This window comes from Filicampus tigris, chromosome 5, assembly GCF_054856515.1.
Source record: "Filicampus tigris isolate MCC_2025a chromosome 5, RoL_Ftig_1.0, whole genome shotgun sequence".
Taxonomy (NCBI): domain Eukaryota; kingdom Metazoa; phylum Chordata; class Actinopteri; order Syngnathiformes; family Syngnathidae; genus Filicampus; species Filicampus tigris.
The window spans coordinates 17,674,213-17,687,500 of NC_141221.1; positions in this window are offsets into that span (position 1 = coordinate 17,674,213).

Consider the following 13,288-nt stretch of genomic DNA (forward strand, 5'->3'; position numbering starts at 1 on the left):
TTGCGTTGACTTCCCCTTTAAGTATACATGCATATTGTAAAAAGTGAGGCAATGTAAGAGCTGCATTGAAAATGCATGACCCTATAATATTTCTTAATGGTGTTTCACATTAGGGAAAATTGTTTTTTGCGATGAAAATGACCACCTCTAAGTAGTAATCAGTTCATCAGTTTTTGTCAAGTTGTGGAAACACCTCCCACCTTGCACCAGATCTCTGTAATTCGTGTGGGTGTCGGTAATGTGCTGGCCTTCCGGTGTACATTTCAATTGAGCTCAACCGAGGAAAGGTTGCAAACCATATAATTATGGTCCATTTTACCAAATAAAAGGTCCGCAAATAAACATGAGAGGATGTTGATCGTCGCAAGACGTAGACATGTGATTGAGGTCGGTTTGGTGTCAATTCACATAACTACCAGAGCAAATACGAGTGCGTATGTCAGAGTCATTAGTTTCCAAAATTTCCATCATCCAGGATTAAATAGTGGAAACGATACAGTGAATACTGTTTGTGTACATGGGAAATGCAACCTACAGGTAACTTGAAACCTGAAAATGTGTCCATGTGCCCTCAGCTTGAGCTTCCTGCAAATTTCAGATAAGAGAAAGGAGGAGGCCTCTTTTGGAAACACAAACAAGACCTTGCAAAGGTGAAGGGTGAAAGGGTGAACTCCCGGCAGTGAACACCTATCTCTGTTATACATCTCACCAAAGATGTACTGATACATATTACACTCCGTATTTGCATGTAAATTACATTGCATTCTCTTCTTTAAAAGGTATACCGAAATCTAGCCTACCGCAGTGTTAAAAATTCTTCTTTACAGAAACATCTCTCGAATGCAGATGAACAAGTTTCAACAGCAAAAAAGGTGAGTGACTAAAAGAATGACACCATCTTGGCCTCACAAACCCACAAGCACACTCACACTCTTTTTGCAATTTTGACAGAGGTGTGAAGGTCTGAGCCTGCAGCAAAATACCTGTGGGATTATTACCACACAGCCCAAAGCACTGGTGGCCACAGGACCTGCCCACCATCTGGTTAAAAACAACATCCGAGTCGAGGCACTAGAGAAATCCCCAGCCTTTATGTATGAGAGGCGACTGGAGGAGATGAGGTTGCAGCAGCATGTCTTCTCCTCTGTAACCTCGGGGGGTGATAGGTTTAGAACAGTCGCTCGCATTGTTTGGCCGCACTAACCCCCTTCTCCTCCGCCACCCTGCCTCCTCTTCACCCTTGCACCCCACCCAGCTGAAGATCGAGTTAACTCTTGCCTGCAGTCAATCCACCTCGCAGGAACCCAATCCCCTCTCTCTTTCTCTCTGAGGTCAGCCGACAACAAGTTAAAGCTTCGGCTCCTTTTATCATTCATTGCCACCAGTATCTGGCTGAGAAGAAGGGAGGCCAATAATGAGAGCTGCCGCACCACTGCGGGCAGACATCAGTCACCCACTTGTGTGTTCTGACGAAGATGACTTTAGTGTAATCAATTTACATATTAAATTCAAATTTGACCCCTGCATTCAACGCATCGCAGCAGCGAACACAACGAGCACACGCACCAACTAATGTTCCATTTCCAATAAGCAGTATGCTTTGGCTCAGTCGGTCCTGTTTGCATTGTCTCTGCATTTTCTTTGTGATGGTTCACAAAACATCAGAGCTGGGCATTTTACTTCAAATTGAGCGTCCGTTATTCGTCATCCGTCTGCGGCGTGGGTACCCTTCTGTCGTCCGTCATTCAGCTTTTTTTCCGGGGGGGAGTACATAGGCAGTTCCAGCTCTATTTTTAAATGGGTGTACGTCTGCAAGTCCGACAAAACCTTTGTGCCCTTGTATAAGGTTAATCAGCACACAGTACTATACCATGTCACTTTTATCGTTATTGTTTTCGCTTTTATTTGCTATTCAATCAGTAGTCATCACCCAAACGTAGGAATGCACAGCATGGTTTGGCAGGTCAGGTGTTTAAAACTGCTTCTCAGGAGCTGGAAAGCTACCAACTGCTCCAGTGTGCCTCAAACGCTGTGTGCTTTCATGTTCACTGTGATTACATGCAAGAGTCAATTTGATACATAAAAAGTGTCTTCACTGTTATTTCTTCACTGGGTTATTTTTTTTTAAGGGGAAGTCAACCCAAACATATTTTTTTCAAGAATTTGTTGCAAGTTGTGTGCATGTTTGTATGGGGCATATAGCTTTGGTCAGGTACACGGGGGTGGGGTTTAATGAAGTGACACTAAATTCAAATCTTGAACATCGCATACTGCATCTTTAAGTAAGTTTAAGCAATATTTCTCTACGACTATTAAATTAAGATTAAGGTGAAGTCAACCCAAACATTTTTTTTCAAGAATATGTTCTATGCAGGCCCACTAGTTGAAACATGGCATTCTGATTAATATTGCGACGAAATGGCCGCCCCCAGAGATGGCTAAAAACGGGTGGATTAACCCTTATTCCACAAACTTGCAGCCGTACGTACTATGTGCGCTGTGTACAAGCAGTCATTAGCCTGTGCAAGCAATCGTTGGCTAAGGCCGCTACGCTGATAGCTTGGCTAATTCATGTTGGAAAGTTGCCAAACAGTAAATGCTACCAGTTTGCTGTTGTATTTTTTGGAATGTACTATCAATTAAAAACAGAAGAGAGGTGGCCATCTGAGCTGACAAACCCGTGAGAAAGATAACTTTGGCTGTAGTGTTCCAGGCCCATCGATGCAGCCGTCTGCATAGGAAGTCACATTGCATGTACTGTATTTACTCTTTATTTGTCCTGAGGGCTGTCCTATTCCATCTTTTTAACTTTTGTTGCCTCACCGGGGTTCAGTAATGCTCCCAAGAACACTATCAGTGTGATGTAGCAGCTGGGACCGGCAGACTGAGTGCACATTAAAGTGCGTGTGCGTGGCGTGCACGGAAAAATGAGTGACACATTATTCGGTCATGTCTTGTCTCCATAGTCTCTGGTTGGACAGTTTGTCACACCATGACAAGTTTAGAAATGAACATTTAAAATTAAATTAGAGGCAGATGAACTTGCCAGAGAGGGATGATTTTTCAAAAGATCATTTTAATAACATTTTACTGTCAAGTGACATTCATGCAGTTTAAATATAAAGTATATCACAAAAAGTGTGTTTTTTTCCCCCCAAGACTGCAAACTCAATTTTTAATTTGTCAACACAAATATACTCTGAAAATATAATACAATACAGTCGTTGCAGGTGTGTATATGCATGTTTCTGGGCCAGAATTCCAATTAAGTTGTTTTCTTGTTTTGTTCATTTTGACACTTTTATAAACAAAACACCCATTTTACAAGATTATTCTGAACTTTCTCAGTGCCTGGGAGAATTCAATTTGGAAACCTTGCTAAAAGGCTCCTCCAAACGCAAGGGGTGTAGTCCAAGGAATCAAGTTTGCGGACATTTTGTCACGGACCACATTATCAAGTACAGGTATTGAGCATAACCATCTGTTTTCCTTTAACATGTGATATGTAAATTAATTACTTGGCTTGTGCTCTGGCGTCCTTTTTTTTTGGTCAAAGTTACAGATTTTGCACCTACGCAAAGATTCTCTATGGGTGGTGTTATATTTGAAGAGATGAGCTACCTTTGTCTTGTTCCTGGTGTTAAGGGGCAGAGCAAGGGTGCAGTGCTCGCCAGCCTCTCATAAATCACAGCCGAGGATAGGAGGTAACAGCTCAAATTAAGATAAAGCCCCCTTAATTATCAGCTAAACAGCGTCGTGTGCCCTCTCTCTCTGCTCTATCTGTCACCTAGCAAGCACGCCCACTCAGCATGGGTTAGCTTTACTGCCCCTGCACACACACAGTGACACTTTTAGCAGCATGTAAACACATTACCTTACACTTTGCATCATTTCCCTCCTTACAAACACATGAACTAAACAAACACTCCCAAGAATCTAAACCAGTCAACTCAATAAGATACACTCACCTTTTGACATGTGGCTGTCAATCAAATCAACTTGGAACATATCACCCCTTTGCATCTGTTACATAGTCCCCTCCCACAGACCTCCTCCTTTCATTTTCTCCCTGTGCTTATTCACGACGCCAATTATCATTAGCCTAATGTCTTCTCAATAGCCTTTAGTAATTCCTTCTTCAAAGGCTATCTCTTACCTCACCCCACCAGCCCCCTCAATTTGTGTCCCAATCAGATGTGCTGACATCTGCGCGTGCTTGCACTGACACATTGTGAAGAAGACCACGGACTACTCTGAAGTTGAAGAGAGAAGCTGAAGCACACGGGGTCAGTGCGGACAAAACGTATGTGTGCTACCTGTGGCCCTGTGTGGTGTGGAGTAAATGGACTTTCAAAGGGGGAGAAATAAGAAGAGACCCCAAAAAGCTCAATTCTGGCATTTGCAATATTTGAATGCTCTTTTTTTTTTGCTCTTTTTTCCCCACCGAGTGCTGTTTTTTTTTTCTTCCCTTCCTCACTTCTCTTCGAGGCAGTGTATTGATTTTATATTAGGCATGAGCTACCATCTGGCTGCTTTTCATTCCTTTGTTATTCCAAAGCACGGGGAGCAGAGAGTGACAGAGAAAGAGAGCGAAAGGGAGAAAGCGACCGAGAGAACATGCAGACCCCCGCCTCCCCCCAAAAATCATTATGCATTAAATAAAGACAGTAAGAGAATGGTCAGCTTAAAGAGCAGCGTGTGTGTGCGTGCGTGTGTTTGGGGGCATCAAGTAAATGCGCTAAAATAACCTGGCACCACTGTATGCATTTGTAACAATCCTATGTGTGTTATATCCATGCACATGTGCAAAAACGCAAAGAAGGGGCTGTGTGTCTCCTTTGATGCTGCCCCGCCACGAAATCCACTCATCATTTTCCTCACAATCCCCATCTGCAAAACGTATAGCACCCAGGAGAGAAACAGCTCTACCCCTCGTGACCCACAAATCTGAATCTCTCTCCTCGTGTCTTTCTTATCCCTTCTTTTCCCCAAAAGAAGTGGATACACACGCACGCCGTCCTGTCTCATTCTGGCCTATCATTCATTGATTTGTTTCATCAGTGTGTGATCGTCTGATGACAAATATTTAACATCCTGCCACAGTATTGATCGGGCCACTCTGAGTGGGACGCTAAATGAGGGAGCGTTTTCCCACAGGAGGTCAGGTTCATATTTGCCCTGCGTATGCGGTGCATTTGCAGAAATGAGAAATGAGGCGGCAGTAACTCATCTGTTTAGTCTTTGGAGCTGGAGGGTCAGGTTCAAGTCCCGCTGTGGACAAATATGTGAAAATGGCGGCCTAGTTGGTGGAGAGGAGATTGTCTGCTTGCTGCCTACTGTCGAGGCGCCCTTGAGCAAGGTACTGTCCACATCCCCCTGTTTAAAAGGTGGAAAACTGCACACCTCTTTCACTCGTTACATGTGTCTGATCTGGTTGTCCATGTGGTGTGCAATACAGAATATACAGCAGATTGTAAAGTGAAGTTCCTCTTGAGGGATTATAATGAGATAATAAAATAATAAATAATTTGAAAGAAAATTATCAAATGGTTGCAAGATGTGATTTGGACGAACTTAATTGCACAACCCGCAAGACATTACTTATTTTAGCCCATTTACAGCAATGAAATTTGATGCAATAGCCTGCAGTAAATATGCAATGATGAAATTCAACACATTTTGTTACATTTCTCTGTACAAACAAAATCATTTTTCATCAGTGACACAAATAAAGAAACACACAAGCTTCCATGATGATGTTGAAAACTATGAATATTTATGGATCAAACCGTCACTCTGGATTATGGACATTATTTGCTTGTTGCATCGAAACAGGATGCTGCAGTATCACCCCCAAACCACACTCCTCCTCAAACGCTAAACCAAATGCCGTTGTAATGTTAAAATAGTGTCAATATAATTACTTCATCACAGTATTTGCTTACGGTCTATTACAATACCTAGAGACACACTGGTTATAACCAGAGTGGCTCCCTGGGAACTCGTTTACCTGCCGGTTGAGTACAAGCGCTGTAGCTAAAGTCAGACTGACGCAGGGTTTTTACTTTTCGGACCTGGTTTTGACAACTCTGGTTATAAAATTAGGTAGAGTCTGCACAATCTAATGAGGGTATATAGTACAGTATAGATGTCAGTGACGGCTTGCCAATAGAGTGTGCTTGGGTGCCGCCCTCCCACCTAGCTGAGTCACCTTGCAAGGGACAAAAATTCAATAATGAAAATGACATGTTACAATACAAATACTTCTAAATATACACAAATACATCATTGTTTTTAGATGTAGAGGGTAATAGTATACAGTTATTGATATCATATGTCAATCCGTCATCTTTTCAAGCCGAACCAAACTGTAATCGTCCGTCAGTTAGTCTGTCATGTTATTTTAACCACACTTTCCTTCAGTAAACATCAAAAGTCCGTCTATTGTCCATCTAGTGAAAAAAAAAGGTCCAACAGATGAAAAATTCATCCATCAATTATCTGAACCGATTTGATTAAAGTGGTAAATGGAGTGCACTATGTACATCATAATGTGTCGGCTTGCTGCTCAAACAGCTCTACACTTACACACAAGTTTTACTTACCTTAACCAGAATCCTGTGTCACATTGTTGCCAAAGGTACAATCCTGGTGGATTAAAATGCTTCCTTGTCCTTTTGCAAACTGAAATAAATTACCCATTACAATAAAATATATATTTTTTCAAATTTGTCTTCCTTTTCTTCGTCTTCTACTACTTCTTCTTCTTCAGCTATCAGCAAACAACTTTTAGGTGCATTACTGCCACCCTCTGAAATGGAGTATGGGGTGAAATTGAGTGTGGCGGGTGGCAAAATACAATTTCACAACCTGCTAACCTCATTCTTTTCAACAAAAAAAATAGAAATGTAAAACTTCACTCACAAGAACGTCTCTGTAAAACTGTGTTTGTATTCAAAGCAACTTTATAACTATTTAGTCATCCTGAGGAACTGATGATTCTCTCTTTGGTGCATACCGCCACCTGCTGTACATATACAGTCAATGCAGTCTGGGTCATGTTTCCGTCTCTCTTCAGCAAAATTTGTGCCCGTCAGTAATGGACTGTGACGTCCGTTCGTACTTGACCAGGTTAGCGATAATTACACAGAAGGACAAACATCCACTTCTGCTTATGCTTAGTCCTTTTTTTTTTTTTTTAAGTTTCCCGTCTATCGTCTAACATCAGCAAAACCAGCATTTGTCAAAGACGGAATGCCGACCTCTGCTCATCAGGTTGAGCTAAGTGCGTTAACAGCAAGGCTAAAAGAAAGAGTTGTCAGTGGCGTCTCTTCGGTATTGGGGAGTGAGAATCACATGCTCGTCCATCACTTCAGCCCCCTCGGTTACAAAAATAAGATACCATTCAGAGGGGGGCCACATGCAGCTAAGAGAATTCAGGACATTGCTAAATTATTATCGTTTCTGCTCGACAGGTTCAGAATTTTAATTTATTGTACATTCCAAAAAAACTACAAACTCAAACCGATGACATTTAGAATTCTATATTTGTGATCGGCGTAAATCCTGTGTGATGTAACTACCATAGGCAGGTAAGGCCCTGTCTTGGTAATTTTGCAGTCGGCTCTAAGAAAGAGAGGTCTGCATCGCTGCGGGAGTGATCACGTCTGACTTCAATGATGTAGAATCAAAGTGGCTCTTCTCGTTCTTTTCCAATACAATACTGTTAGTCGCACACTAGCGTCTCAACATTATGGGGCTCTAAAACATCTGAGCCGTGAGGTGGACACTCGCCCACCTTCATTCATTCATGGCCAACAGGCACATCTCCAACAACACTGCCATTGCTGCACCGGCACACCCAGCTTGGCACAGACCCATCTGCCAAATTGCAAACATGCACAGTGAGCCTTGCGCTGACACGAAAATCAGGATCCGCCGGAATCCGCAGATTCGCTGTCTATGAAAACAGTGGCATTAGTGTTTTGCACATTCATCATGAATAATTAGTCATGACTGAGATCGACTTTTTTATAGCGTTCCTACAGTGCACGTCTCGTAAATGCACATGTCAAGAGAGTGGAGGTGGGATAGGGTGGAGTCAAGTGAGGCTGCATTCAAACCTGCATCAGTTTGAAAACTACAAACTCCCCCTTTAATCTATCATGAACAATAGTAAAAAATGATTGGATTTAAAAAAAAAAAAAAAAGATTATCTATTGGTATCTCTCCATTGGAATTGCAGGGTTACTCATTTTGTATAGAAACAGCTATCCTGAATACCAAGTGCACTGCAGAAAATGTTACTGAATCTCAATATGCACTTTAATTTGATATAACGACATGTCAATGAAACTTCTTTTAGGATCTGACTGAATACCACAAAGTAATGTTGTGGTCGGTAAGCATAATGCGACGGGGAAAAGGACAAAAAAAGACAGCACAGTCATACCAGAGGCTGAAGTAATGCCCATGCCCATTGCTCAACAAGTTATTATTGAGCAGTGCAACAGGCTTCAAGGGCTAGAATGTTGATCCAGGACTGTCTGTGATTAATGATGGGCGACGCGCCCCACTAATTGTTGCTCCTGACACAGGCACACGTCCCCACACAAAGCAGGACAGGGTCGAAGTGGGGTACCATGCTCAATCACCTTCCAACAAGAAGCCTCCATGTGTGTCTCGGGGGTGACGGCATCGGAGAAAAGAGAGATCACAAGATATCAAGAGAGGGCAATAGAGTCAAATACAGAAAACCAAATGTAACAAGCTTGTGGACCATACGGTGGGGTTGGGGATTTACTTGAGACTAACACACAAGACCAAGTAACAGAAACTACGGTGGACTGCCCTGACATGGAGAGCGGGTGATTTACTAGGCCTTGCTTATCCCCGAAGGATTATCCTCATTGAATTTGAATGTAAGTCTGCCTCTGGTCTGTGTAACTACTTGCACCTGTTGCCGCAACGATTTATAATTGGGAACATAAATTGTGAAATAAATTTGCTAACAGAAATGATTAGTTTAAAGGAGAGATATAATGGAGAATTAACTTTCTAATGTTTGTATACGAATAGTTTGGGCTCTGGAGTGCCTGCCCAGTGCCCACCCATCAAAAGTGTAATTCAACAACCAATAAATATAACCAACTTTAATTACCTGTCTAAGTTTGAAAACAATTCTGTGAAAGAGCTGTTCTGCACAACTAAAGCACATAACTAATTAACATAGTAACCATCGCTACACTAAGTTTCCTAGCTAATGACATGATCGATGAGGCCGGTCAAAGTTCCGGAGCGAAAGAGACAATTTTCACGTGCCTACAGAAGGATTATCATGTCGCCAAAACGCCAAAAGGTAAGCAGAGCTGCAGTGTTAGCACATATTAGTAATATATAACAATGTTACCAGCATTAGCTCCTGATGATAATATTGTTACGATGCCGTCAGGTGCTACACCGCTCCAGAAATCGTATTTCGGTGGCTTGATGATGAAATGCTGTCTTCACAAGCGCTAATGCAATTGAATCTCTATGAGTGCTCGCGGTGTAAGTGTTAGAAATGTAGCACTTACTTGATTGCTGCACAAAGTTGTTGGCAGTGCAGGGGCGGTGTTTGTGTTTGGCGATGTGTCCATGTGCCTCAAAATGCTTTCATTGTCTTGGGTTCTCTCTTGTTTCCCACATTCTGGGCTCTGCTTCTATACAAGCAAGCAGTCAGCCACTGCGAACACTTGCCGCTGAACAAGGCAGGGGAGGTGATGGTCAGAAACGGGAAAGAACACAATAGAGAGATCCAGCATACTGGTTGAAGTTTTGACAAAACCAAGGGCCACACGACACAGCAAACTTCATTTTTTAGTTGTTTGTATTATAACAACTGCAGCCGTTAATAATGTGCGATTATTATGAAACATTTATAATAAGTGCTATGTTCGTTCTTATCCCGGGGCTTCACTGACTTTTTTTGGTGGAGGGGTTGATGACAGTAGGATGAGAATAGAAAAAGCCACCTTTTTCTGGGCCAAGCTTGCATTCCTGCATTTTGTGTCACTGGTGCACTGCATGACACAGATCTGCCCCTAAAACAAGCCAATTTCACCAAGGCAAGGAATATTCTGTCAAACTCTTTCCCTCTTTCTTCATCCTTGGGGTATGTTAACACAGACATTGTTAAGACACCTGCTAACTGTTTTTAATTGTGAAAAATATCTACTAGTCAGTATATTTTCAACTCCACAAGGAAAAACAGTTAACACTAGTGAGTGACAGACCACCATAGACTGTATAAATGTAAATGCAAATGCACCGGGCTTCTTTTCCACCTGCCAGCTTCCCCGCCAGAAAAAAAGCGAGAGAGGAGAGGACAGATGGAAGTCATGAATTGGCTTCAGTGAAGCACTCCAGACATTCAGCTCTATCAGGAAATCCCTTTATAGAGGTCTGGAGTCCGGCTGTTTTCATATTGTTTCTATCAGCTTAGAGTGCCCAACAATGGGACAATCATCTGGGATACGAGTGCACACCGCCCTTGTGGTCTCAATTGGCCTTAACTTCATTAACTTAATTAAGCACACTCAAATAGTGTCCACCACCTTTGTAATTGTGAACTCGGAAACTCTTCATTCTAAATGGATATTCCCGCTTCTGTCCACCAGTTTTGCAAGCAATTGTGTGGAACCGAGATTCTAAGGCTATAGATCCTTAATGATACCTTTCCGAAATCCTGTTGTCTGAGCTCAGAGTCATTCAGCTCGAGGCCCCCTCCATCCCTCCGTGGCCCCGCCGGCCCCTGTGAGCTACTCACAAAAAGTCCACAATGCTATTCAAACAATAAGCCAAGGGACAAAGAGCACATTTACACAAGTGAGCTTTCTTTGAAAGCAAAAAGGCAATGTTTGGAAGATTTCCAAACCTCTCTCTCCCTCAAAAACCTGAGCCCCTTTTGCCCCTCCACATGACACCCCGCTTAGTTCATAAAAAAGTTCACCATTCCAGTGATGGAGACGTGGGAGAGAAATATACTGCACCAAGCCCGATCCCACCCGCCAATCCACAAGCACCCCCAATTTAGCCAAGCCCCTCTTTACAGGACAAAAGCTCTTTAGATGCCGAGTGTATGCGAAAGGCTCTGGTGGATACCATAGTGGCTTAAAGACCGTGGAGGCCTCTAAAAGACACTTCTTTTACTCCCAATCTCCTTCCATTTCTCTGTCCTTCTCTTGCTCTCCCTCTCTCTCACCGTTCTCGTCTCAGAAGTTCAACAACGGCTGGAACGTGTTGGAGGGAGAAAGTGGCTGGAGGGAGGGAGGTAGGGGTGTGTGGAGGGTGCTCCTATGTCAACATTGTGGTATTTTCCCAAAGATGCATATCGTCTCTATACAAATAGGAGATGTATTTATAGGAGTACACAGAGAGCCGCATGAGAGGAAAGTGTTTGGCCCAGCTTTCTGGACACGACCCCCTCGGCTCCATGGATGGTCTTCATAGCAAGTGAAATTGTTATTCTTTGGATGCGCGTTGGCTGGGAAACACACAAGTTCTCAAGCAACCGCATGGTGTCCACCGACTACCCCCGCCCACACCCCCACCCCTCGGCATGGCTGCCATGCCGAGGAGCCCATTGAAGGAAAAGGTCCAGCACCATACATCTTGACCGGAGCCAATACCCCCGAGGACTCTTTGTCACTATGTCCAGCGTGTCTGAGGCTAATCAGCAGGCGTGTTCACAAAAACAGGGTACCGCTTCTCCCAGTACACAGCAGACTACACCTTTCAAAATCCCAGGTCGAGTATAGCAAAACAAGTTTGTATAATCTCTGAGTTAAGGCGTGCAAGCTGCTGCACATACAACAAAACCGCAACCTCCATTTCATCATGCGTGTCGTCGACACCTGTGAGAACATGCCCAGCCTTCCAGGAAAGAGCTTGGTCAAACCAGACAGACAGGTAGTGCGTCACTTTACGGGCACTCTTGGCTTCAACGGTGAGCTGGCTGTTCAAGCAAATGTAGCACCTTTTGTTTGTTCTTTAAACAATAAATAGTATACAGGATGGAACAAAGCGGTATTTTGTCTGACCATTTATTTGCTCAGAATCTAAATAAGAAAAAAAAAAGCACACACAATATAAAGTATCTTTACATTTTGCCTGTCTATTCATCTAGATGAGCAGTTCAGAGAATAAGAGTGAGAATTGAAATTACGCCTGGCTCAGAATCTCTGTTCTCTAGTTCATCCCAAAACTGTGTGACTGGGTTGAAGTCAGACGCTCCAAGCATGTTTTTATGGACCATGCATGCACTGGGGCACACTCATGCTGGAGCAGAAAATAATGTTCCCCAAACTAATTTTTTTTTGTAAGTGTTTCCACAAAGTTATAAGTACAAAAACTAAAATACTGAAAGAATTACGAACTAATATTCTGAATAAATTTAAGGGTTTAGTCCAATGGTGGCTTAATTTATGTACAGTCCAAGTCCAAAGTATAGAAAAAAATGCTGCACACCATTTCAAGAGAAGAATTTAACTTAAATCGTGTTCATGTAATGTAAACTATACCACTGCCAAAATACAATCGAATTTCAGAAAAATCATAAACAGTAAAAAAAAAAAATAATAATAATAACAACAACTGGTTATTGGATAAGAAGTTATTCGGTGCAGCTTCTTTTCACCATGCTCCACAATCAGCCATGCATGTCATGAGCAATATTCAGCAATTATAATCTTTTGTTACGTTATATTTTCACATTGCTACTTATATCATCTTCCTCCTGAATTTTCTCCTTCACTCTGTTGCACACAGCCTTTGAAATTTGTTTTTCTTCCATTTTCACCAGCTCACCTCTGTGATCTTTAACACTCTCCCCTTCCTGTTTCTTTGTCGGGCTACTGGGTCGTACCTGAAAAGAAATTTCCCCACGATCTTAACTTTTATACCACAAAATCCTTTTGCCATTTGGGCGGAACGCATATCGTGTACATTAATATCTGATTGCACACAAAAATGTGCACACTCAATACCATAAAATGTCCTATTTTTACAAGTATTTCATTTATTTAGAAATCAGAACATTTTCTTCTGCCATTTTCCCTCCCAGGTGACACCACTCATATAGTCTGTTTCGGCTGCTGTTTGCCAACACCGAGGCTCTCTGGGCATCACATTAACAACACACTTTGCAAGTACACAGCAGGCGCCTGCTAGAGCGTCAAACACTCCCAAATAACCGAGGCCTGCGGGAACCGCCGTTACTATGTGTGTTTGTGAAACCGAGACAGCAGCG